General features: G+C 40.0%; 1 protein-coding gene across 1 annotated transcript in view; it reads left to right on the plus strand.

The window, feature by feature from the left end:
• Positions 1-23,215, plus strand: part of HIVEP2 (HIVEP zinc finger 2) — a 181,597-nt gene that overhangs the window by 75,349 nt on the left and 83,033 nt on the right. The window contains exon 2 of the mRNA XM_081094204.1: positions 22,970-23,080. The gene's annotated coding sequence lies outside the window, so the exon portion shown is untranslated. The remainder of the gene's footprint in view (positions 1-22,969; positions 23,081-23,215) is intronic.

A 23,215-nucleotide genomic window follows, 5' to 3' on the forward strand; every position in this document is an offset into this window, starting at 1 on the left:
AAAGTTGAGTTGACCTGTAATGTACTTGAAGCATTAGTAATAGTTAAGGAGCTATAAACCTGGTGTCAGTTTCTCTGGAAAATGCATTCTGAATGATAAGCCGAGGTGTTGTGTTTCGTCTATTGTGGAAACAGCATTTTCCCATTCTAGACTCTAGGCCACTCCTTGAGTTCTTGGTTGGAGGATCTGGGGGAGGTTCCTGCTCGGGCTCCTGCAGGCTGGAGAGTAGGGGAGAGGGCCAGTGAAAGTAGGTTCCAGTACAGACTGCAGGACAGAGGGGAAGAGGGAGACTAGAGAGTGATCCTCAGTGTAGGTAGCAGAGAGGGAGCAAAGGGATCCCCTCTAGCCCTTTTGCTGGTCTGACTGCTTACTTACTGGGTGGTCTTTCCAGTGGAAGAGGGAAAGGTAAATTGTGCACATGAATTTGAAAATTGCTAACACACACACACACACACACACACACACACATCCTTTTAGTCTTTGTTTATAGCAGTATAAAACATTTCTTCATACTGGAACAAAAGCCAGATCAAATAATAAGGATGGGCTTTAAATACAGATTTTGCTTATAACTGTGTTTTAGGGACCTGTGGATGAGAAATCTTCCTTGACTGTGAGCTTCTTCATAGAAAAAACATGCATCTTATCCCTCATAAGGTTCCAGCACCTGTCCCAGGTTTGATACAGAGCAGGCCCTGAAAATGTGTAATATGTAAAGTCCGGGTTAGGTGAAGGTAGAAGTGAGATACTATGAAAAACCTTGATTTGACATTTTTCATTTACCTTAAATCTGGCATGACATTTACGATTGAATATGACTTCTTTGGGGAAAGACTTTCTAAACTTACTGTATCTCCTCTTTACTCCTGAGAACTCAATTAAGTCTGTAGGAAGATCCATAGCTTGGTATTTGCCGAGCACTGCCTTTGCATATGTTGCCATCGTATCTTATATGCTTTCTGATTCTTCTGAAAGCAATATTTTAGAAAGTTATTTTCTGCATAGTAACTATTAATAGCCATTGACAATCTAAAGAAGTTAATTCATCATTTCAAAAAGGATATGAGGTTATAAAATAAAAACACTGTTATGTGTTAATGTCCAGAGCATTGATAAGGCTTAGAAAAGATTTGGCTTGTATTCAGGACTTATATGAAAGAAACCCAAACTACTCTATTTCAAAGTTTATTTGTACATATAGTTCTGCTATCTGAGGTCTCATGTTAAGTTTTGTGGTGTATTATGTATGGAGCTATGATAGAGAACTTATAAGAGAAATGCCACCAAATCTATTTTTGTCATTTTATATATATCATTTGTTACTGTATCAAATCAATTAATCAATATTTTTGACTGTTGAAAGTAGTAAAAGTTATTTTTAATGGTAAATTAGTAAATAAAAATTAATAACGTTTTAATAGTAATGGAAAGTAGTAAAAATTGTTTGAGGAAGAAGTAACCCTTGTCTGGAATCTAGTACAATAAACTTCATTCTTGTTGTAGTTATGTTAGTCATTTCAATTATTAGCATTTCTTCTCTATTTATGGAGATTTATGTAGTGGTGGCAGAAAGATTCAGGTATAAAACATTGACAGCAGAGCCTTACAGAGTTTGCCAGGCTGATATTTATAGACCTAAAATTTCCTGAAAATTTTTTTCAAGTAACATCACAAAAATCTAAATGCTGTTTCATTGTTGTTGCTGCTTTTCATCATTAGAGAAATCAATGGCTCCCCAGCTGTTTTCCCCAGCTTGCTGCAGCTGTCCTGGGCAAGCATCTGCTCCTACAGGTGGACCAAATGCTCAGCTCCAGGAAGGCGGCCACGCTGTCTGGTCTGCTTACCACTGCTTCCTTAGGAGTCCACTTTGAAAGGGGATCCTTTCTAAAATAGAAGTTCCATACACCGAATTTTATCTATTTGTAATTTGAGTGTATGGGCCTGACAGCTTAGGACCTAAGGCGGCATTAAATTGTTGAGAGGAGGAGGGCTAATTTCAAGGGCATTTATGGAAGACTTGGAAAGAAAGCCAATACAGAACTTCTATTTTTTTAATATTAAATTTTTAGCATCAGCCTGACTGCAACATGTGTATGTGTGTGCCTTTTATAAATTCCTATTATTTGTATAGTGCTATTCTACTTTATCTAAAGACACCTGCAAGAAACAGAATTATTTCCTCGGGACTGGACATGTCGCTCATAGTTCATGAAATGTTATTGTATTATATCTTTGGTTTACATGGAATTCCATCTCTATTTTTCATCTATAGCAACTGTGGTTTGCTCATGTCAAATCTGTAGTACATAGATTAGAGCTGGTCCTATTCCTGAATTGCTTCTTAAGGCTCCATCGTGTGAGTATTAGCACTGGGGAAGGCTATTTTCATCGATCATTGATCTATCAATGAGTAGGGAAAGACTTCGCTGCTTAGTGATAAAATATTACTGATATCACTGTGGCTTGGAGTTTTTCTTGTTCCTTTCATAGTGTAGAAAGCCTTAGAAGGTGTGAGGGGATCAACGCCTTTGTTGAATTTCTGACTTTCTCTTAGAAGGAGGACTTATGGAATGAAAAAAAGAAATGTTTACACTGTCCTTATTGTGAAGTTTAAACAAAACAAAGATTTTTATTTTGGTTAGAATCCTTCCTTTCCAGTGACTTTCAAAGGATATTACCTCAATTCTTGCTTAGCAGAACAGCAATAAACATTTTATTTTCAACTTCCTCTTAAAAATTCTTTCTCTGGTCCTTGTTTTGACAAGTGTATGTGAATTAAGTCTTACTGCCTCGCCTTTGAGCAGATGCTGTTGGCTTAGGAAATGCCTCAAACTTTTCTTGTAGTGTCCAAAAGATAGAGTACTGGTAAAAGAAAAAAATTGTAGACAGAAATCTATTTTTTACTCCTTTTTATATTTCTACAGTGTCTACATAGTCCTTGGCCCCAAAGTAGGCCATCACAAGTGATTCATTTAACAATATTCAGCAGTTGTTTATTGAGCACCTGTTATGTGATAGGTCCTGAGCAGTGTGCAAAGAGCAGTTCTCACCTCCAGGGGCTCTGGGTTTATAAGAAAGGTCCATGTAAACAAATTACTATACAGTTGATGAGGGCTTTCACAGAGGTAGGCACAGAGGGTAGGAGGTGCCCTCAAGGCTGTCATGAAAGCAATGGAGTGGGGGGGGGGGGGGAATTTGTTCTGAACAGTCACCTGCTATTTTCCAGGCATTATTTAAGGTGCAGGGAGTCTATAGACGTGAACAAAACAGTAGTGTCTCCCCTGAGAAGCTTCTATCCTACTTTGGGAGACAAATTCATATATCATCCTTCCCAGGACATATGCTGTGTGTGTTTCTATTAATTGGGGGGTGGGGTGGGAGGCGGTGACATTAGGACAGGGACCTTGATGGGTCAGGCAGAAGGAACAGCTGCCTTTATGATAGTGGGTGTTGCATACATATACTTAGAACTCCCCTTGAAAGAAAGGAATTAACATTTCAAAGCAAGGAAGAGAAACAGCTTAGAATAAGTGAGATATGTCAGGCTGGGCACTTGATGCCTTAGGCCACATGAAGACCACCAGACTCCATCTCTGGGGGTCAGCCAGCCTGGAGGTGCCAGTGACCTGCTCCTAGGCAGGGTGTGGAGCAGCTGGGTGTTGCCCATACCCAGGCTAAGATTTCTTTCCAGGGAAACAGCCCCCCTCCCTCCCAAGGGCCCACCTGGCAGCTCCCAGTTCTTCCTCCTACGTGCGAGTCTTGGCTCAAGGGAGGCCCTCGCTTGGAAAAGACAGATCTGACCTAAAATTAAACCCGCAGCTATAATATAAAAAATACCCATGATTAGGTGTTTACAGCACCGAATCTTCAACAATTAAAGAGAAAAGGAGTGGGTGGGGTAAAAAATAGCAATACCCACACTCTGAAGTTTTTGAGAAAAACAGGAAACTAGTCTTTTTTAACCAGTGATGCCCAGAACTGGTTATTGCAAAGAGGGTTGTTTTTTTAATGCCTTGTGGTCAGCGCAGCTGTGCCAGAGTCGATTTCTGCTCCTTCTGACAGCCGTCTGTGGATTTCTTTAGCTGACAGACCTATAGACAGGCAAGCATAATTATCACTAGGAACCTGGTCATTATGACCGGGTGGCGCTTGGAAAACAATTTGCACAAGTCCTGAAAGCCCGTGAGAACATACGAAATAAGAGTTTTTGGGGAATAGGTAGGTCTTTCCGGGAGTTGTGAATGACCCAGACCTATGAGCCATACAATAGCTTATTGTAGAAGGACTGTTTGAATTCTCTCTTTATTTTGGTTAAGTTGACAAGGCAACATTTGCTGACAAGTGACATAATTTTTTTTTCTCTCAGTAACTCAAGCTCCACTTTTTAACATTTTGGGTCTTTTTTTTTTTTTTTTTTTTTTGCTCCGACTTGACTGGTGGCAATGAAATGAGTTAAAAAGTAAAATTGAGGTCACTGAGATGTTGTCTCTTGTTCTCAGAATCTCAGAAATGTACCTTCATCACTGCATTTGTGACCAACGCAGGGAAAAGGATCACAGAAGGGATTGTTTGGACAATTACTGATGAGAGTTATCTTCTTCTGAATAATGTAAACGGCTCTAGAACCGGATTGAAATAGAGTGACTCCCTTTGTCTGCACTGTATTCGTGTACGGAAGGCCAGGTTAGAAGAGACTAGTCACAGAGGTTTCCCTCCACTTCCTGTGTGGGTTCAGTGGATCCGGGGAGCCCCTCTACACCAGAGCACTCCCTTGGAGGCCGTTTCTTTGTGCACCTGGAGATGTCACCCATTTAAGGACAAAAAGGAGCCTTAGACTTTGGAAGTTGAGCAGTATAACCTAGACTGCATTGTTTACTGCACGTTCTGGTTGCCAAGCCCAGCATCTGGCCTGTGCGTAAGGATTTACACGTCTCTGTTTTTATGGGACCTTACAGTTACCTCTTTAATAAGTAAATTACTCACGCTTCTCTGCTGTGAAGCTTGTCTGCAGTGCTTGACCCGGCTGTGCACCCGGGCTTAGCAGTGGCCCCATCCAGCTGACTGCCCACACCCATCCAAAAAAGGCAGCCATTACTGCTACTGATTTTCCTAGCACATTGATCTTGTTAGAGTTACTCGAAATTGAGAGGCAAGTCAACTCCTTGCATCTGTCTTTTTGTTGCACCACAAACGTGCTGTATATGGAGTCTTCAGAATTCAGTGGTTCTCAACCTTCTGGCCCTTTAAATACAGTTCCTCATGTTGTGACCCAACCATAAAATTATGTTCGTTGCTACTTCATAACTGTAATGTTGCTACTGTTACGAATCGTCATGTAAATATCTGATATGCAGGATGGTCTTAGGCGACCCCTGTGAAAGGGTCATTTGACTGCCAAAGGGGTCGCAACCCACAGATTGAGAACCGCTGCTCTAGGTGGTTGTAACATGCGACAAAGGAGATTCTTTTCACTCCTTTCTCTGGGGGTGGTTTGGGGAGAATCCTGGAGATTACAATCGAACAGCAGGCGGAACTGGGGTGCCTGAAGGTCTCCTGTTTTTAACCCCTGGCTGTGACAAAAAGTAAGGAGACAAGCTGTCAAATACCCTCAAATGACAGGTGTTTTAAGAAGAACCTGCTCTTGCTGAAACAAAACAAAACAACAAACAAACTTAGCAAACATGTCTCATCAGAAGGCTTCATATTTCAAACACATATTAAAATCCTGGCCTTTCAGCTGGGAAAACATAGTCCTGGAAAATTGTGATAAAGGTTGAAATGGGAAAAAAATGGATTTCTATTATTTTCACTTCTTGTATATGCCCCGACCATGGTGTGTTTTAATTTACTAGTATTTCCCTAGTCAGGTTTTTTAAAATCTTGAGGTCAGGAAATACAATCTTTTACTTCTACTTGGTAGAACCTGAGTATATCTTTGACACTGTTACTTTTAACTGGCCACACTAGGCATGTGAACAGAACCACAGTACAGACATCTCAGGGGGAGACTCGAGAAAGCAATACCCGTTCTCATGGTAGAACAATGAATGAAAACTCTCCAAGTCGGCCATGCAGTATTGCTGAGTGTTTCCCTAGAACTAATTTGAGTCTCTAGCAAATGGTTACAAATATGTATTTTTGACAACTGTAAGCTCCTCAAATTTGTGTTGTTGTTGCCCTCCCATTTTGTTATCATTTGGGATTTTTATTACAAAGACACAAGTAAAAACACACTGTCCTGTTCCTCTGTCCCTCCTAATGAGAAGATGGTGGTTGGGAGGTGATGACTTTCTGTGCAGGAGGCTATGGCTGACAGGCCAGTATATATTGGTTAGTCCTTTCCTGTTGTGCACACATGGAGAGGGTGCCTTGATCTCTTCCCTTCACCATTTCTAATGCAGCCTGGGGCTAAGCGGGGACCTGCTCTATCACATGAGGAGCCATTTTTATTTGTGTTCAAACACATCCCTCTTTGTGGGCTGCATAGGGGCTGGGTGGCTTGTCCCTGTGTTCACAGAGCCCTCACTGTAGAGGGTTTCAGAAGGTCGCTGATACCTACTTCCTTTGGAGCAGCCCCACTTCTCATTACCATCTGGGAAGAAAACCATCATGGTGGTGAGAATTGAAAGGGAAGTAGGAGATGACTCAGTTCAACTCTTTCTCTTTTTAGTTGAAGAAAGAGAGGGCCAGAAAGAGGTTGTGTTCCCTGCCCGGGTCATGGAACTTTTTGTGGCCTCTTTAGTAGCCCTGCTTGCGTTCTTTTGCACATATACAGCCCCGTTAGGCTTATTAAAGGGAGGCTTAAACAACACAGCTGCTGTTTATGGAAATGATTAAGAAGCAGGATGTGGCATCGGTGGCAGGGTTTACATTCACATTAAGAGCTTGCACAACCCCCTGAATCAGTACGATTCAGGTGATACCACGTTCATGCCATACCCTTGGCACCAGCCTTCCAAAGTTTAGCTCTCTTGATTTAATTACTTTAATTAAAAAATAAATGTCAGACTTTCTCATTCTGAAGAATAGCCTTGGTTGTTTGTGGAAAGTCTCCTAGTTGAGCATGAACTTCACAATGGAGTTTGAGTGATGCAGTAGTCTGGAGGATCTGTGTTATAAGCACTTGCTTGGACCCATCATGAGTACAGTAACATGAAAGAAAATGTTGCTCAACAGTTATACTGTTGGAGTGTTTCTCAACTTGGCTATATTGGCATTTGAGGCTGAATAATTCTTTGTTGGGGTAAAGGGGGCACTGTCCTGTGCATTGTGGGATATTTACTGGCACCCATGGTCTCTACCCAGTAGAAGAAAATGCCATCCCCTCCCCTCCTCCCTACTCCTGACAACTAGAAATAACACCAGATGTTGCCCAGTATCTATTGGAAGAACAAAATCACCCTGGTCGAGAACCTCTGTAGACTAACAATAAATCTGAGAAGGATGGAACATCAATCAGCCTGAAGCCAGATTTTCATTAATAACACAAAACTTGACTTTAAGAAGCCAGAGCAAGTCAGTAGGATTGGGAGTGTTCAATTACGAAATAATGAACATTTCTGGTCAGTGACAGGGTGGACAGCAACCCAAACCAGGGGATTTCCCCTGCTGGCTTGTGGCAGGAATTCCCTTTCTCTTCCTCTTGCCCTCAACATTAGGACACTCCCTTTTCATGACTGACCTAGCTTCTGATTCACTTATTTTCTCTGCTCTTTTTCACCCACATTTCTGCTGTTGCTACCAGTGACTGGGCCACCACTACTGCCTTGGCAAAAGCCTAGAGCCACTGAGATTCTTTCTGTTGATGCCCGTGCCCAGAACTCTGGCCCAGGATCATGTGTCTTGCTATCCTTCATTATTAACGTCTTAGAGTTCTGCTTAGGCTTTTATGGCCCCTGCAGGAAAAGGTGAGGGACAGTTTCATATCCTACTGACTCAAGTCCTCAGTGTGACTATTTTTCCTCATGGAAGCTATGCCACATAAAGTGACTAGGCTCTGTAGTACTTGTTACTTTGCCTTTAACTAACCTGGCATGACACTCACTATTTGTGACTCTGGTTCTAGAGAGACATGTTCCAAATTTCAAATAGTAGACTTAGCAACATGACTTAAATTTTAAGGAGGAACCTCTTTGGCCAGCTGGAAGATGAGCTGTAATAGTCCCGCTTGTACCTGTTCCAAGTGAATTCTTCACCAAAACCACAAAGAGACCCTCAGGTAGGCAGCTTAGACCCACCCCTCTTTTCATTGGACTGCACCTACCCACCCGAAGTCCCAGACCTGGAGGGCAAACAGGCCCAGCCAGCTATGGGGAAAATAGGACTCTGGCAGTCTCCTTGGATTCCATTTAGATGCACTCTTCTGTATAATCTTTGCCAAATGTACTAAGTCTGCAAAAAGGAAAACAAGAATATATTCACCTGTAGGTTGAGATACCACTGAGGGAAATCAATAAGAAAACAACTGTCTCTTAGCATGTTCTAGAAAGAGAAAAGATATATGTTGTAAGAGGATGCAGTTAAACTAAGGGGAGTTTAGGTTAATGAAAAGATAAGAACAAAAATACCATACTCTTTGTTTCTACATCAGATAACAAATGTTTACATCAAATTTGTCACTGATAGGAATGTTCATCATTTTAGACTGGAAACATACAATGGAAAGGACTACTCCTCCAAGATGTGAAAGGGTCTTCCAATTCTGATACTGTTTTTTCATCTTTCCTTCTAAATTTATCAGTTGCACAAATTGACATGTGAGACTGACAGATAAATCTGTGCAAGCTAGAATATGCGCATGGTGACCAGTGACTTCTTTTGGGAAGTTTCTAGGACATTCATTCCGATGATTTTCAAATTGGATTCAGGATGCCCTGGAACATCTAGCAGTTTTCAAAGAAAGTAAAATTGTGGTGGAGTTAACATGTGTCTCTTTAAATGACCTCTAAATTTGAGGCTTCAGATCATGATAGGAGGGATACTTAGCTTCCAAATTTAAAATCATGTACCTTTACAATGTTGCCTTTCTCAAATACTATTATATAGCTTTCTGATTAGATAGCATGCATTTTATTAAGGGATCTATATAATAATAATCTGTTTTCAACGTTTGTCCTTCACTAGCCTCTATGTTCCATGAAGACCAGAACCATGGCTTTGGGAATACACAGTAGTTGTTTGCTGAATGAATAATTGAATAAATGAGAGAGAGAAACAGTTCATCATGAACACTGAATAAGAAAAGCATAATGCTCTTTGGATAAAAAAAAAAAGACATTTTCTAATAATGAAGTTAAAACAAAATTTAGAGAAATATCATGTTGTGATTTTTTGTGAAATGTATGACTTTTATTTAAGGACAATGAAATATTGTATTTTCTACAGAAGGAAAGCATGGCATGCCCTCTAAAATTAATCTAGTGGAACATGGAAATATAAAGTCCTCCAAGCCCATCAATTTTAATCTTACTTTATCGTAGTAAACATTTTTCAGTGCCAAAGTAAATTAGGACAATGATCTGGATAAAAGCATATTCTTGAGCTGTTGGCGAAAGATTTTGATTTGGCTGCCCGAGTTAGAGCAATGGCCCTCATTTCTAAGTGGGAAAGCATTCCATCACTGTTGTATACAGACCTGGTTGACCCACCTGCAACTCTGTCGCCATGTGGTTCAGCCATACCAGCATAGACAGTGAGTCATCAGGGATGGTTCAATATATTAAACTTTCTTTGGTTTGACACTGGTGGTCCATTTGCCAGATTGAAATCATGAGTGGAACTGAAAATTGAGTGCAGGCAACTACCAGGTTCTTGGACTCCTTCCACCCAAGGATCTTTCTATATTGCTGCTATGTGTATGTTTTCAAGAGCATTGGTTTAGAGTCGAACTCACTGGATTAAAGAAAACAACACACATTTTCAGCCCTAACTGTCAGGCCATGGACACGTTCGTTCCTTAAACTCTTAGGGCTTTAAGTCCTCTGTAAGGGTGGTAATAATAGTACCTGCCTCATAAAACCTTTAATGAGAAAATACACATAAATCACTTAGCACGTTGCTGTAACACAAGGACTCAGTCAATGTTGATTATATTTATATTTTTCTTGTTGATTGTTCCAGACTCCACTAATATTTCGTCTTTCATTTTCTTTCTTGTTTTCAGTGGTAAACCCAAACTTTTAAGCTTCCTTTTTTTTTTTTTTTAATGGAAAGCAGAGTAGTCAAAACAAAGTCTATGCTGCCAAAACTATCTGCTATGTCTTATAATGAAAGTAGATAATGCTTGGTGTATATGTGTGTGTGTCTACATAAGAAAGAGTCACAACCCTAAGTCTTGCCAGACTTAGGGCAGGTGGACACCCTCTTGTCTGGGAGCCAAATCCTATCACCAGGACTTATTTATTTCAGGCCTGATAAAGATGCTTCCACTTGCTGATCCCCGCCCCCCCATCTCTTATTTAAAACATAAAGACCAAAAGAAATTGGAAAACTATAAACTTGTAAAAGAAGTAAGAAAGTGCTTGTATTGTTTTTTATATTTCTTAGAAACAGAGTTTGTAAGTAATTTTCTAACTTCTAAAGAAGCATTTTTCCCCTGAATTTTTCATCACAGGAATAAAACTGGGTTTTCAGTTATAATCATATGATAAAATTGTCACACTATAAAACTAATGTTTTTCACTTGGTTTAATTTCATATCTACTCTTCTCAATTCAAGTATTTCCTTGTTGTGTTGTCACGTTCAGGGTGAGAACCACAGCTGGGCATGACCCCAGCATGAGCAGGATAAATCAGTCATTAGGGGCTGAGAGTGTGAGCAGTCAGTGGATTTTTTAAAAATATATTTTACTGATTTTTTACAGAGAGGAAGGGAGAGGGATAGAGAGTTAGAAACATTGATCAGCTGCCTCCTGCACGCCCCCTACTGGGGATGTGCCTGCAACCACGGTACATGCCCTTGACTAGAATCGAACCTGGGACCCTTCAGTCCGCAGGCAAATGCTCTATCCACTGAGCCAAACCCGTTAGGGCAATCAGTGGATTCTTTTAGGGTGCCTCTTCATAAGGTCTCACTTGTAACGCGTTTGCCAGGTCCAGGCTGAATAAAATGTTTTCAAGTTTCTGGAACTGGGTGGTTTGTTCAGCCTCTTTGTCACAAGCAGTGTCATCATACACACTTTAAATTTGGATTTGGTATTTCCCAACGGAAGCTCTTATTATTGCATTGATTTAAGATCTTTTTTAAAATAAGGGTTTAAATGGATGACCTGGAAAGTTTGGTTCACCTTGAAAATTCTCTGACCAAAGTTTACCTTTGCCTTTTAGGGTTTTACTTTTAAGATCCCCCCCCATGCCCCCACCCCCCCAGTTTTGTGTGATTGCTTTCTTATTTCTTTTGGATTTCCCAATATTAATGATCGTTGAGAATTTAAAATTACAGGGTGGGGCAAAAGTAGGTTTACAGTTGTGAGTACGTGAAAACAGTTTATTATTGTATTATTACTTATTAATTATTGCATTCTTTTCTATAGGCACAACTGTAAACTTTCCTTTGCCTCACTCTGCATTCTTTAAAAACAGTCAAGTGAAATATTAACACGGCCAAATAATTATGCCTCTCTGCTGTGGCAAAAATTTAATTTAGTAAAATCTTATTCCATCATTTCTTTTCAGGGCCCTGACTATTAAATATCTCTCAGCTTGAAAAATTAAACATGCTCAAATATCTTCCATTTTGAAAGTAAACAAACAAACAAACTCAAACTAATAATCCTAATAGCTGTTCCAGCTCCTGCATTACCTATCTCGGCTGCATCACAGTTTTGACCACCTGCTTAAGAAAGGAAGACCAGTAGACTTTATGATGCTGAGGCCTGGTACCCTACCTTTCATCTCAGCCCCTTATCATAATCCTCTGGCTTTGTAGTTTGCCCCAAAGTGCAGTCCTAAGTTAGGCCTTTTCCTCCTGTAACTTCCCAAACTGTTTACACAGACCCATTGCTTTAAGTATCACCATAGATGCTAATGACGATAATGGATTTTCAGCTCACATATTCCTGGATGGTTCTATAGCTATATGTCCAGCTGTCTGCATGGGCATTTCTACTTGAATGTTTCTAAGTTACCGTAAACCTAGTTCATTCTAAAACCGAACATACTATATTTCCTTTCGAAGTCAGTTTTCTCCTTGTCTGCCTGACAAGCTTCTGCAGATTATTCCAGACCCCTTTCAAGTGTCTCCCCTCTCAGCCCTTCCTTCATAGCGACCCCTCACTCTCCTATGGGGCCTACTGTAACTTGTACTGTAGCACTTTCCATCTGACTTGCAAGCCAGGAATTCACTGAGACCAGAATCACATATGTGTCCTTCTGATGCAGCCAAGTGCCTGGTGTGTGATAGGTGCTTAGTAAGTGATTGTTGGATGTTAATGGCAAATGATAGATACAGAGAAAGGAAGCAACATTTTTATTTCACCAGGCAGAAAAGTTTGTAAGTGGTGAGATATTAAAAAGATCTATTTTATAGTTTTATAAAAAATGAAACCATCAGCCTTATTGATTAGATGTGGCCCCTAGGATGTCAGGAGGGAAGAGAAACCTTTGTGTCCTTCCTCGATGCATAGTTGCCCTGGTGCTTGCAGTGGTTTCAGTGGAGACACATTCATGGAATTGTGGCAGCAGGTGCACTTTTTTGAATGACTTTTCCAGCTTTTTCAATAAGTACCTGATGGACAGAAGACAGCTGAACTATCTGCTTGGGAGACTATTTAGGTGCAATTATTTCTTAGATACACTTTCCCCCCATTTAGTCTACATTCCCAAATAGGGCTATGAGGGTCAGGATAAGAGGATCATATATATGCTTCCATTTACACAGGCAGAAAGGAGTGGAAAAAAATAATGATTTCATTTCTAGAGGTGATTACCCTGCTCTACCCTTCCCCATACCCAGGTAAGATTGCATGCCTGGGTGTGCTAGTCATACCCATTTAGCATTATCTCTAAATTCACTAATATCAAGTCCATCCTTGGGTGCCAGTAGCTTCATAACATTTCATTGTGGAACATTAGAAAAAGTTTGTTATTGGAATCCTTATGTTGTTGAGGTGAATCCTTAGCAGGTATGTAGTGACCATGGGTTAATCCATGTTAATTTTTTAATAAGAAGTCTTAGCAATGAAGATTCATCTTTGACCCTCCCATATTGAAGATTAAGTTCCTGGCGCTGTGATGCTGGACTATCACTGATTGTATTATGTACCTGTTTCCCTTTGGCATCCCTGAAAACAGAAAACATGTTTCCAGAGATCAGCTCACATGGAAAAAAAATTTTAAATATGTGAATAAAAATTTCAATTTGCTTTTTCAATATTAGCCAGCTTCATGTAGATTTGTTGTTTTGATCTATTTTGTAGTCTTATGCTGGTTTGGTAGACTGTATGAGGAACTACATACAAGCATCCTGTTTTCATAATAACCAGCATAAATCCCAGGGAAATCATTTCAGAAGTAGCTAAGTTTCTTCCTATAAAAGCAGTTTTTTTTTTTTAAATTTCCATTATTTAATGTTTCTCTTCGAAATTTTAGAAGTATGACTAAAACAAAATTGATTTGTATCCTTAGGCCCTAATGTCCTGCTAAGTGTTAATTGTGCAGGATTTTTATAAAGAGTTTAAAGATAACTGGAGAAAACATAGGGCCTGACCCTCTACCATTGAAATGGTGTCCGTTTTAAATTGAAAATATTTGTAAATCTCTCTCTCTTTTTTTTTTTGCTTCCATTTCATGGTTTCATCGTTTTGAAACCACAGGATTCTTTTAACTTTTGGCTTAGGTTAAAATAAGTGAAGTTGAATAGAAAAGAGATTTTTACAGGATTGTAATATGGCTTTAGGACTGGTAAAAAAGCCAGACGGATGATTCAGAGGCTGAAAATAGCTCTCCATTTTATGCAATCAAGTAAGCTCTGTACCTTGGCCTTCCCCACACAGGATTAGCTGAGAATTGGAAGTCATTCCACCCCCGGCATGCCACCACGGATGACACGCTGGGCTTAGGGCAAACCAGTGCCTAAATGGAGCACGTGTTGTTAGAAGGATAACCCTGATGCACAGGGTGGATTAGAGTTGAGTGACCTCAACTCATATTCATTTCCTCTAAAAGGAAAACTCAACAAGGCTCTCCCTGTTCCACCGCGCGAGCGTTTACGTAGCCTGGGTTCTCACGATGGCACCCAGTCACCTCCAGTGGCTCAAGTGCCCCGTTTCCCTTTGATGCTCGCTTCCCTGAAAGGCCTTGGGGACACTGGCAGCATTTATCCTGGGCCTTAGGTATCTCATTCTAAGACCATGGAAGGGAGAGTGATTGATTTTTCCTTTACTCTCTTACAGATTTGTTTCCATTACTTTGTTTTCTGTATGTTTTTATGCAAAACGCTGTAAAATTAAACGAGGAGGCTGGAAGATGATTCCTGAACTACCTCCATTTCTGTTGAGCCAGTGGGTAAGCTTTTCTGGGTAGAACCTCTTAGGGAGGTCTGAGAGCTGAGTCATCAGGGTGAGTGAGAGTTTGATGCCTCTCTTAAGTTCTTGTTCCCCGAAATGGGACTGTGTACTGTGCGCTGTCAAATAAATAAAACTGTCAGGTTATAATTAATGGGCGATGCTTCTCCAATTAAACAGAATTGATGAGAAATATCTGGGAGGATATTAGCAATGGGAAGGCGATGTTTGCATTTAAATGGTCTTAATTACTCCTTGGACTTAATGCCCTATTAAGATGAACCGGAGAGGATCACGTCTGGCTTAGCTGTATTGTTTTAGACAGTGGGGGTGAGCTGAAAGGACCAGAGGGCGTTCGTGTGCATTGTGGTGTCTGCTTTTGCAGACAGAAGGTTTGGGAATGTATATTCTTTCTTCTCCCCCTTTTTCTTTTCTTTTCCCCTTCAAAGGAAATTAAATCAGAGCCCTGACAGGAGAGGGTAAAATCTCTAGCAGACCTCCCCAGTGCTTGGAATTTACAGACTCTTCCTTGTCCCAGTTTGCTATTGTCCTGAGGCAACACACTCCCCTGCTGCTCTTTGCATCTTTGGCAGTTGGCCAGCCTCCCAAGGCCTCCGGCTTTGATGTGAGGAGCAGGCTGTCCTCTGGCAGGCTGTTGTTGCCCTGGCCTGGGCTTTACTCTCCAGAATGCCAGGAGGGATGTCCTGTCTCGCACTATGCACTATACATTTCGAGGGCCCCCGTCACCCTCAGAGGTTTCTAACGCTCAGTGGCTGAGTCAGCCTGCCTTGGTGTTGGCCACAAGTGGCTGCCCCAGCTGCTCAGCTTGCTTTGCTGGCTTTCCGGGCCTGTCCTCCAGGGGAGGTCCTCTCCCCCTGGGGGGAGACAGCAGCCCTGCCAGGTCAGCTGTCAGTCTGAAGGGCCTCCTTGGCAGGGCTCAGGGGAACCGACCCATCGGGTTAAACAGCTTCCTCTGAGGACATTGCATCGACCTTCATTTGATCTGAGCCTGGCAGTCTGGTTAGTGAGGAGAATAATTCTGGCTGGGGGAATCTTTCTTAACTGAACCTATTTCCACCATGGTTCCAGGCTTGCAGTTAGATGTCTGTGCTGTTGCAAATCTAACTCTTACAACTTCTGGTAATTTCTATTGGCAATTCTAAAAGCAGGTGGATACGAACACAGGGGATTGTAATGAGAGATGCTGGGGAAGAAAGAAATGGGACTGTGCTTTATAACTAACCAAAGGTGAGATCATGCCAGAGGGGTGGGGGTGGGAGAGAGTTTCTTGTGATGAGCTGTCTTCAGCAGGGCCAATTTGATTCAGATTGCCTGGGCAGACTGAAAGCAGATCATATCTTGTTTTGTTTAGTCCTAGTACCTTGCACTGTATCTTAATAGGCTTAATAATAACATATCCCACAGAGGAGGAGTTTATTATAGCAGAATCCAATCACCAACCATTCTTTATTTATTTGTATTAAGTTTTATAATGTCCAAAGTTGTCTTGTTAGATTCTGTAGGTAAAGTTTCTAATGGGAGCACGTTACATTTTTTTGGCAGCTAGCATGAAAGAGACTGTTAGCTCTCTTTTGCAGTAGATTGGAGAGGGCAGCCTGCAGGAGCCCGTGACCTTGTTAGGGAAGTACTCCTGAAAGGCTTCAGAATAGAAAGGGGAAGAGATTTGTAGAAGACAAACTTCAGGGTCTTTTTAGGGCATGCCTATTTGCATTCTGTTTAGTGCTTTGCAGCCATTCATGGGTAACACTTTAGCATTCTCATATCAGTATCCTTTTCTTGTCATTAATGAGTCGTTGCTGTGTGTCGTGTGTGTATTATATTGATGGTAGATAACTTCATTGGTCCATCCTGAACCCTAGGGCCTTGTTTAGCACAGCTTTAGTGATGCAGGTATCTTATAATGTCCAAGTTTAGATGCTTTGAAATTGCAGAGGTTTCCCATAACCCATTTGCTTAAATCTTGTCTTCCAGCAAACACTGGGGATTTCTGTAGGATAGGAGCATGGAAGGGACAGTAGCTGATAGTCCTGGCACTTAGCATTTACAGGAAAGGTAATATTTGCAAGAATTCCACCCATCATTTCTTACTGCTTACACTAGGGGGTGAAGTTGGTAGTTCTGATGATGAAACTGGAACTCAAGGAGATTGTCCACCCGACCTAAGAATGCTAAAATGTGCCATTTCTCTTTCAAATGTGACCCTCCCCTCCTGCAGCTTATAGGTTCCCTCACCTCCCTATAATTTTCTTCAGTAAAAGAAGTTTGGAGATTGTATTTTCATATTTATATTGATCTTTGCAATCCTCTGTTTCATGTCTGTTGAATCCACTGGGCAATATATTGTGGATTGACAGGAAAAATTAAAGAGGTTTAAAAAAACTAAGGCATCATTCATTAATAATTTCATTCTGTTTCTGGGTGTGTTTTCTTTCCGTTGTCAGGCAGTGTGGGAGGAAAGGGAAGAATAATGTTGGAGCCCACGGTGTTGTGTGGGTATGTGCAATCCAAAAGTATCTTATAGGAGAAAAAATGTTCTTATTATAAAATTAAAACACTAAATAACAGAAGATCATTAATTCTATTGTAGTGAAAATTTGTAGTCCAATGCTATTAAAATTATTAATCATTAAAGACATATGTTAATCAAAGGCATAAATATATATACAAAATGGTAATTCTCTGCTACCAGGCTTACACCTAAAATGTCATTAATAAGGCTATTGTTGTCCGGTGGGCGTGGCTCAGTGGTTGAGCGTTAACCTATGAATCAGGAGGTCACGGTTCAATTCCCGGTCAGGGCACATGCCAGGGTTGCAAGCTCAATCCCCAGTGTGGGGCATGCAGGAAGCAGCCAATCAATAATTCTCTCTCATCATAGATGTTCCTATTTCTCTCTTCTTCTCCCTCTCTCTCTGAAATGAGTAAAAATGCTTTAAAAACAGGAAGGCTGTAGTTGTTGACAATGGAGAGAATTTGCATAAGTCTAAGGCAACAGCATTATAATTCCCAAGCCTACACATTTTAAACTAGGTCGGAAGTTTTCTTCACCTGGTTAAAAGTGAATTCTGGCTAAAATTTTCAAATGATAATATCTACAACCACAGAGCAAGTGCACTGCAGTTTTTGCCCATTGGAACTCTGGGCACTCCCTTCTAGAATTCCTTTTTTGGTCTGCTGCTCTTTTTCTGTCCACATCCCCCACAGCCTGGAGCCTGATGAGTTTGACCTGCCTATGAAGTCATTTGCCACTATTCTAGCCCCTACTGAGCTCTTCCTGTTCTCAATTTCCATTTTACTTAGAATCATTACCAAACAGCTTAGCATTTGGCACTTACATTTTTAAAGTAATTTTTGTATGTTGGCTCAGGGCTTATGTTATTATGCATTTTATCATCTCCATAGCAACTAGCACTGTGTTAGGTACCTTGCAAAAGTCATCATTGGTTGATTGTGGTTTCTGTTGTCTGGCTGTTAGTAAACCATTGTTGTAGACTAGAGCCTTGCTTCTCAAGATGTGGACTCCAGACCCATGCATCAGCATCACCTGGAAGCTTGAGCAGCCTGGCCCCCATCCAGACATGCAGAATCACACTCATCATGCTAATGAGCTCCTAGGGTGACGCACAGGCAAAGTTTTCATAGCCCTGTTGAGGAAGGTCTCTTTTCCTGGGCAGGGTGGAGACCCCATGAACCTTCAACTTCCTTTTTGCCAGTGTTGTACTGTAGTGATGTAGGGATCTGGTTGTAACGTACTGAACCTGCCACTTTCACTGTGACAGTGAGGTTGTAAATTTAGTCCTAACATAAAAAAGGCAAGACAAGGTTTTAAAGTGGCCAGAGGGCCCCATTAAATCATCAGGACTGTATTTGTATTCTGATTCAGAACAACCTCCAGATCCAAATCATTAAAAGCATCCCTCTAAATGGCCTCTTTTAAAATTCTCAAACTGAGAAGCAAAAAGTATGATTTCCTTTTCCTTAGTTACTTTTTTTTTTTTTTTCACTTGAAATGTTTACACCCACTCAACTTGCTATTTTGAACTCTGGGAAAGAAAATTTGTGGGCATCTTGCAGTTTTTCAGGAAACGAGCCTTAGATTAAGTACTTGCCACATTTTCCCTGTGCTTCTTTCTTCGGGAGGGTGGAGCAGCACACCACTCATGCTTTCACTCCGCTTGGCACACAGTGTGACTTTCAAAGTGTGGATGGAAAACAGCTTCTGTCCTTATTTGCCCAACTTCACACAGATATTCCTGGCTTTTCCCCCTCCCATTTCTATTTGTCCTTTCCTTCCCTTTCACCGGAGTGTCTGGAATTCTTCAGGTCAGCATAGGTTTTGTAAAATATAAGATTCTTTGAGAGTACTTAGGTTTGTTAAATCAAGGGAGATAACACATGGATGCAATTAGCATGTGCAACAATATGTAGACTATTCTCAGTCAAATTTTAGCTTACGTTTTAAGTAATTTACATTTCTCTGTTAGTGTTTCTGTTTCTTTGAATCCAAACCTATTTCACAGGTAACAGAAATGAGAGACACTGGTTGGGATGGAGGGACAGGGGAAGGGTATTAGGTAAGCTCAACCATTCAGCTATGTTTTAAATGGACTCAGGGCTTTGTCATGTAAATATACTAAGAAAATATACTGGTTACTTGGGATATTATTTCGTGGTTGTGCCATTTACATCTTTTGTTGAGGCAATTAAGATGTTTTATTTTAGATAGGACTTGTCTTCTGGTTCATGGGTGTTCCCCCACACGTTACCATAGCACCGGGGGCTGAAGTGCTCCCAGAGCATCCTGGTCAACTCGGGAAGCATGGCCCATGTATACTGCACGGGGGACACCACTCAGCTAGAGAAAGTTACTCCACTCTGTCACTGTAGGTACTCCTGATGTATTATACTCAAATAACTGAAAGAGACCAATTGGGGACCACACAATCAAATATTACCTAAAAATAAAGTACTCCATTGTGTACATCATGTAACTGGCTGAAATACAAAGTTCACATGTGTTTAGATTTTCTGATGGAACTCAGATACCACTGACTGAGGTGGAGTTTGTTTTGTTTTCTTAGTGTGGTGAGACAGGCAATAAAAATAAATCAAAAGTGAGGAGGTTTAGACTCAGCTGCTTTCATCAAGTTATAAAATTATTTTAGGTGTTGCACTGCAGTGTCGTGTAGAAATTGAAGAGAACCCATGATCATATCTCAGGTGTCCTGTTCGCTCCTGAGGAAATGGGCATTTCTGAAGAATGTTGCATTGTGGTTTGTACACATGAGGCTTACCTGTTCAACAGGCCACAGATCTGTATCTCTCGTGCTAATTAGTGGCAGTCATATAACGGAATCCTCCAAACAGGTGACTAATATATTTTGTACTTACTGCTTTTGAAGTGGGATATGAGGTGCATATCAACATTGACAAATTCCTAGGTAATTTGAAATCACTGGCCACTCGGATAACCGTAGTTAGATTGAAACGAGCATATTTGTTGTATTATAGGTGAGCAGCCTTTTAAAATACTAGCTTAATGACTGGCCACGCTCAAGTAACTTAAGCCCTCATTTGAGGCAAGAACTACATAGTTTAAGAAAATAATACTTAACATAAGAAATTATAAAGGACAAAATGGTAGATCTAGACTGTTGTACAGGTCAATTTCATATTATACATTGAAAAATTAGTGAAAAAGGAATTTTTTTTAAATTTTCTTTTTTTATTATAGTGACATGCAATATTATATTAGTTTCAAGTGTACAACATAGTGATTATACATTTGTATACCTTACAGAGTCTAGTACTCATCTGGCAATGTACATAGTTATTACACTACTAGAGGCCCACTGCACGAAGTTCGTGCACTTTTGGGGGCGGGTCCCTCAGCCTGGCCTGCGCCCTCTTGCAGTCCAGGAGACCTCCAGGGATGTCCAACTGGTGGCTTAGGCCCCTCCCCATGAGGAACCAGCCTAAGCCACTAGTCAGACATCCCTAGCACAGCAGCGGAGGTGGGAGAGGCTCCTGCCACCGCTGCTGCGCTCACCAGTCGTGAGCCCAGCTTCTGGCTGAGTGACGCTCCCCCTGTGGGAGTGCACTGACCACCACGGGGCAGATCCTGCATTGATCGTCTGCCCCCTGGTAGTTAGTGCATTTTATAGTGACTGGTTGTTCCGCCGTTGGGTTGATTTGCATATTAGCCTTTTATTATATAGGATTATTAAGTATGCTCCCTGTGCTATACTTGATATCCCTATGACTATTTTTATAACTGGAAGTTTTTACTTCTTAATCCCTTTCATCTATTTTTGCCCATCCTATCTACCCTCCCATCTGGCAACCATCAGTTCATGCTCTTTATCTATGAATTTGTTTCTGTTTTATTTGCTCATTTATTTTGTGTTTTAGATTCCACATATAAGTGAAATCATGCAGTATTTGTCTTTTTCTGTCTGACTTATTTCACTTAGCATAATACCCTCAAGTTTCATCCATTTGAAAATAGCAAGATTTCCTTCTTTTTTATGGCTGAGTAATATTTCATTATGTGTATAGCTCATCTTCTTTGTCCATTTATCTATCAATGGACACCTAGTTTGCTTTCATGTCTTGGCTATTGTAAATTATGCTGCAGTGCACATTGGGATACATATATCTTTTCAAATTAATGTTTTAGATTTCTTCAGATAAATACCCAGAAGTGAAATTTTGGGGTCATAAGATAGTTCTATTTTTAATTTTTTAAGAAATTCCATATTGTTTTCCATAGTGGCTACACCAATTTATAGTCCTCCAATAATGCACAAGGATTTACTTTAGTGAGAAAGGATTCTTAAGAATCTTCAAGTCCATTCCATACCATGAGAGGAAGCACCATTACTTTTTCTTGGAAAGAGACTTTCACAAAGATATGTTGCTAAACATATGTACTAACACAAAACTATCATGACAAGAATCCAGCAATGATATTATGAAAATAAATACCAAATATTATTTGAAGGAGCCTTGCTAATTCTTTCATGAAAGGGCTGGAAAAATAAATTATTTTCACAGCTCTAGATGTTCAAATGTGAAAAATGACTGTATAATTTTGTATGATATTGCAATTCATTGTTTAGGTGCCTACATCTGTTGAGACAGTGTAGTTTAAAATAACCAAGTCATTTGACATTTATCTTGTCATATTAATGGCAAGAATCCTAGAATAATAATTAAGACTATTTATCTCTGGAATAAATACATCTTTTGAGACCATATCGAAATGAGTTTCCTAGATAACTACTTCTTGAATAGCAATAAGACAGAAGTCCAGACATAGGTTGCCTTGGCAGTGGAAACCTAGTTCCCATGACTACTCTGCATTTGGGCTTAGTATGTATAATTATTGCTGTTTGTCTTCATTGTCAGGAACATTTTTGTTTTGTTTCACTTTTTTTTCAGCATGTACCTTCCAATAGTAGAGAGCAAATCTATTTCAGCCTTTTTTAAAAAAATGAGATAACTGTCAATTAATTTTTCTAGCATGTGTAGTAGGATTTGGGGAGTGACAGCATGAGGTTAATTCCAAGTTGTATAGTAAAACAATCATGTATTTATGGCATTGGAGTAGGTTTTTGAACTTTCGCATTAGTATAGTTGTATTCGATGTTCTGGGACTTTAAAACAGACTAAGTCTGCCCTGGGGAAACCTGATTCAGGAGAGGCTGGAAGCTATCCAGTTTTCTATTTCCATCTTCTGGTCAACCCTCCAGCATCCTATTTATTTTAGGCTCTCACCAGTTGAGCTCCAGCTTGCTTCCTCTCAGACTTTCTTATGGAGCTCAGATGATAATTGAATATTTGGGCTTCTGAAAAAGGTGTATTTACTAGTAAAATGAATAGAATTAACTGATATTGTTTATAAATCACAAATAAGCTGCTTATGGATTTTTAATAAACTCTTTCTGTGAGAGACAAGGTGTAACATTTTAAGAGTGATTTGGAAATTCATGTTAGTGAGTTCTCTCCAAATGATCTGAGTATTAGTTTATATACCTTAACAGGTTTAAGGAACTGCAACCTACACATTTTCATTGCATTCACAAATTAATAAGATTCAATAAGTAAAATTCCAAAGCAGTCAGCTGCATCTTTCTCTCATGTCTAATTTTACATATCCTAACTGACAGTATATAGTCATCATTTCCATGTGCCAATCAGTCCTGAAAATAAACTCTTCTGCTCTCACACTCTATTGTGCTATTTTATTGTTTTCTCTATGCTTGAACATTAATTTTATCCCAAACTTGAAAATTTAATTTAGTTGGCAGATGCTTTTGTTGTTTTATAGCTTTAAGTAGCATGCTACCACAATTATCTTGGTTTGATTTCTGTATTATTAATGTGTAGATCTTATAATGCTACTCTGATTTAAACACTATTGTTTGTTGTTCTTTTCTCATTAGGTGGAGTCTTTGAATTTTTAAAAAGACGATAGTAATCAGATCTACTTGAAAAATTAAGTGAATTGACTTGGCTGGAACAATCTTTCCAATTCTTTAACATCCAACAGCAGGGTAAGTTGAGTTAAGTGTTTTCTATGTGGCTTGATTTAAAAATTATTGGAAAGATCGCTCAAGCAAAATACTAAGCTTTATGTAAAATTTTGTCAGTAATGATTTGAGGCCCTCAAACCCTATAAAAGATGTCTG

Source organism: Myotis nattereri, assembly GCF_964212035.1.
Source record: "Myotis nattereri genome assembly, chromosome: 6".
Classification (NCBI taxonomy): Eukaryota; Metazoa; Chordata; class Mammalia; order Chiroptera; family Vespertilionidae; genus Myotis; species Myotis nattereri.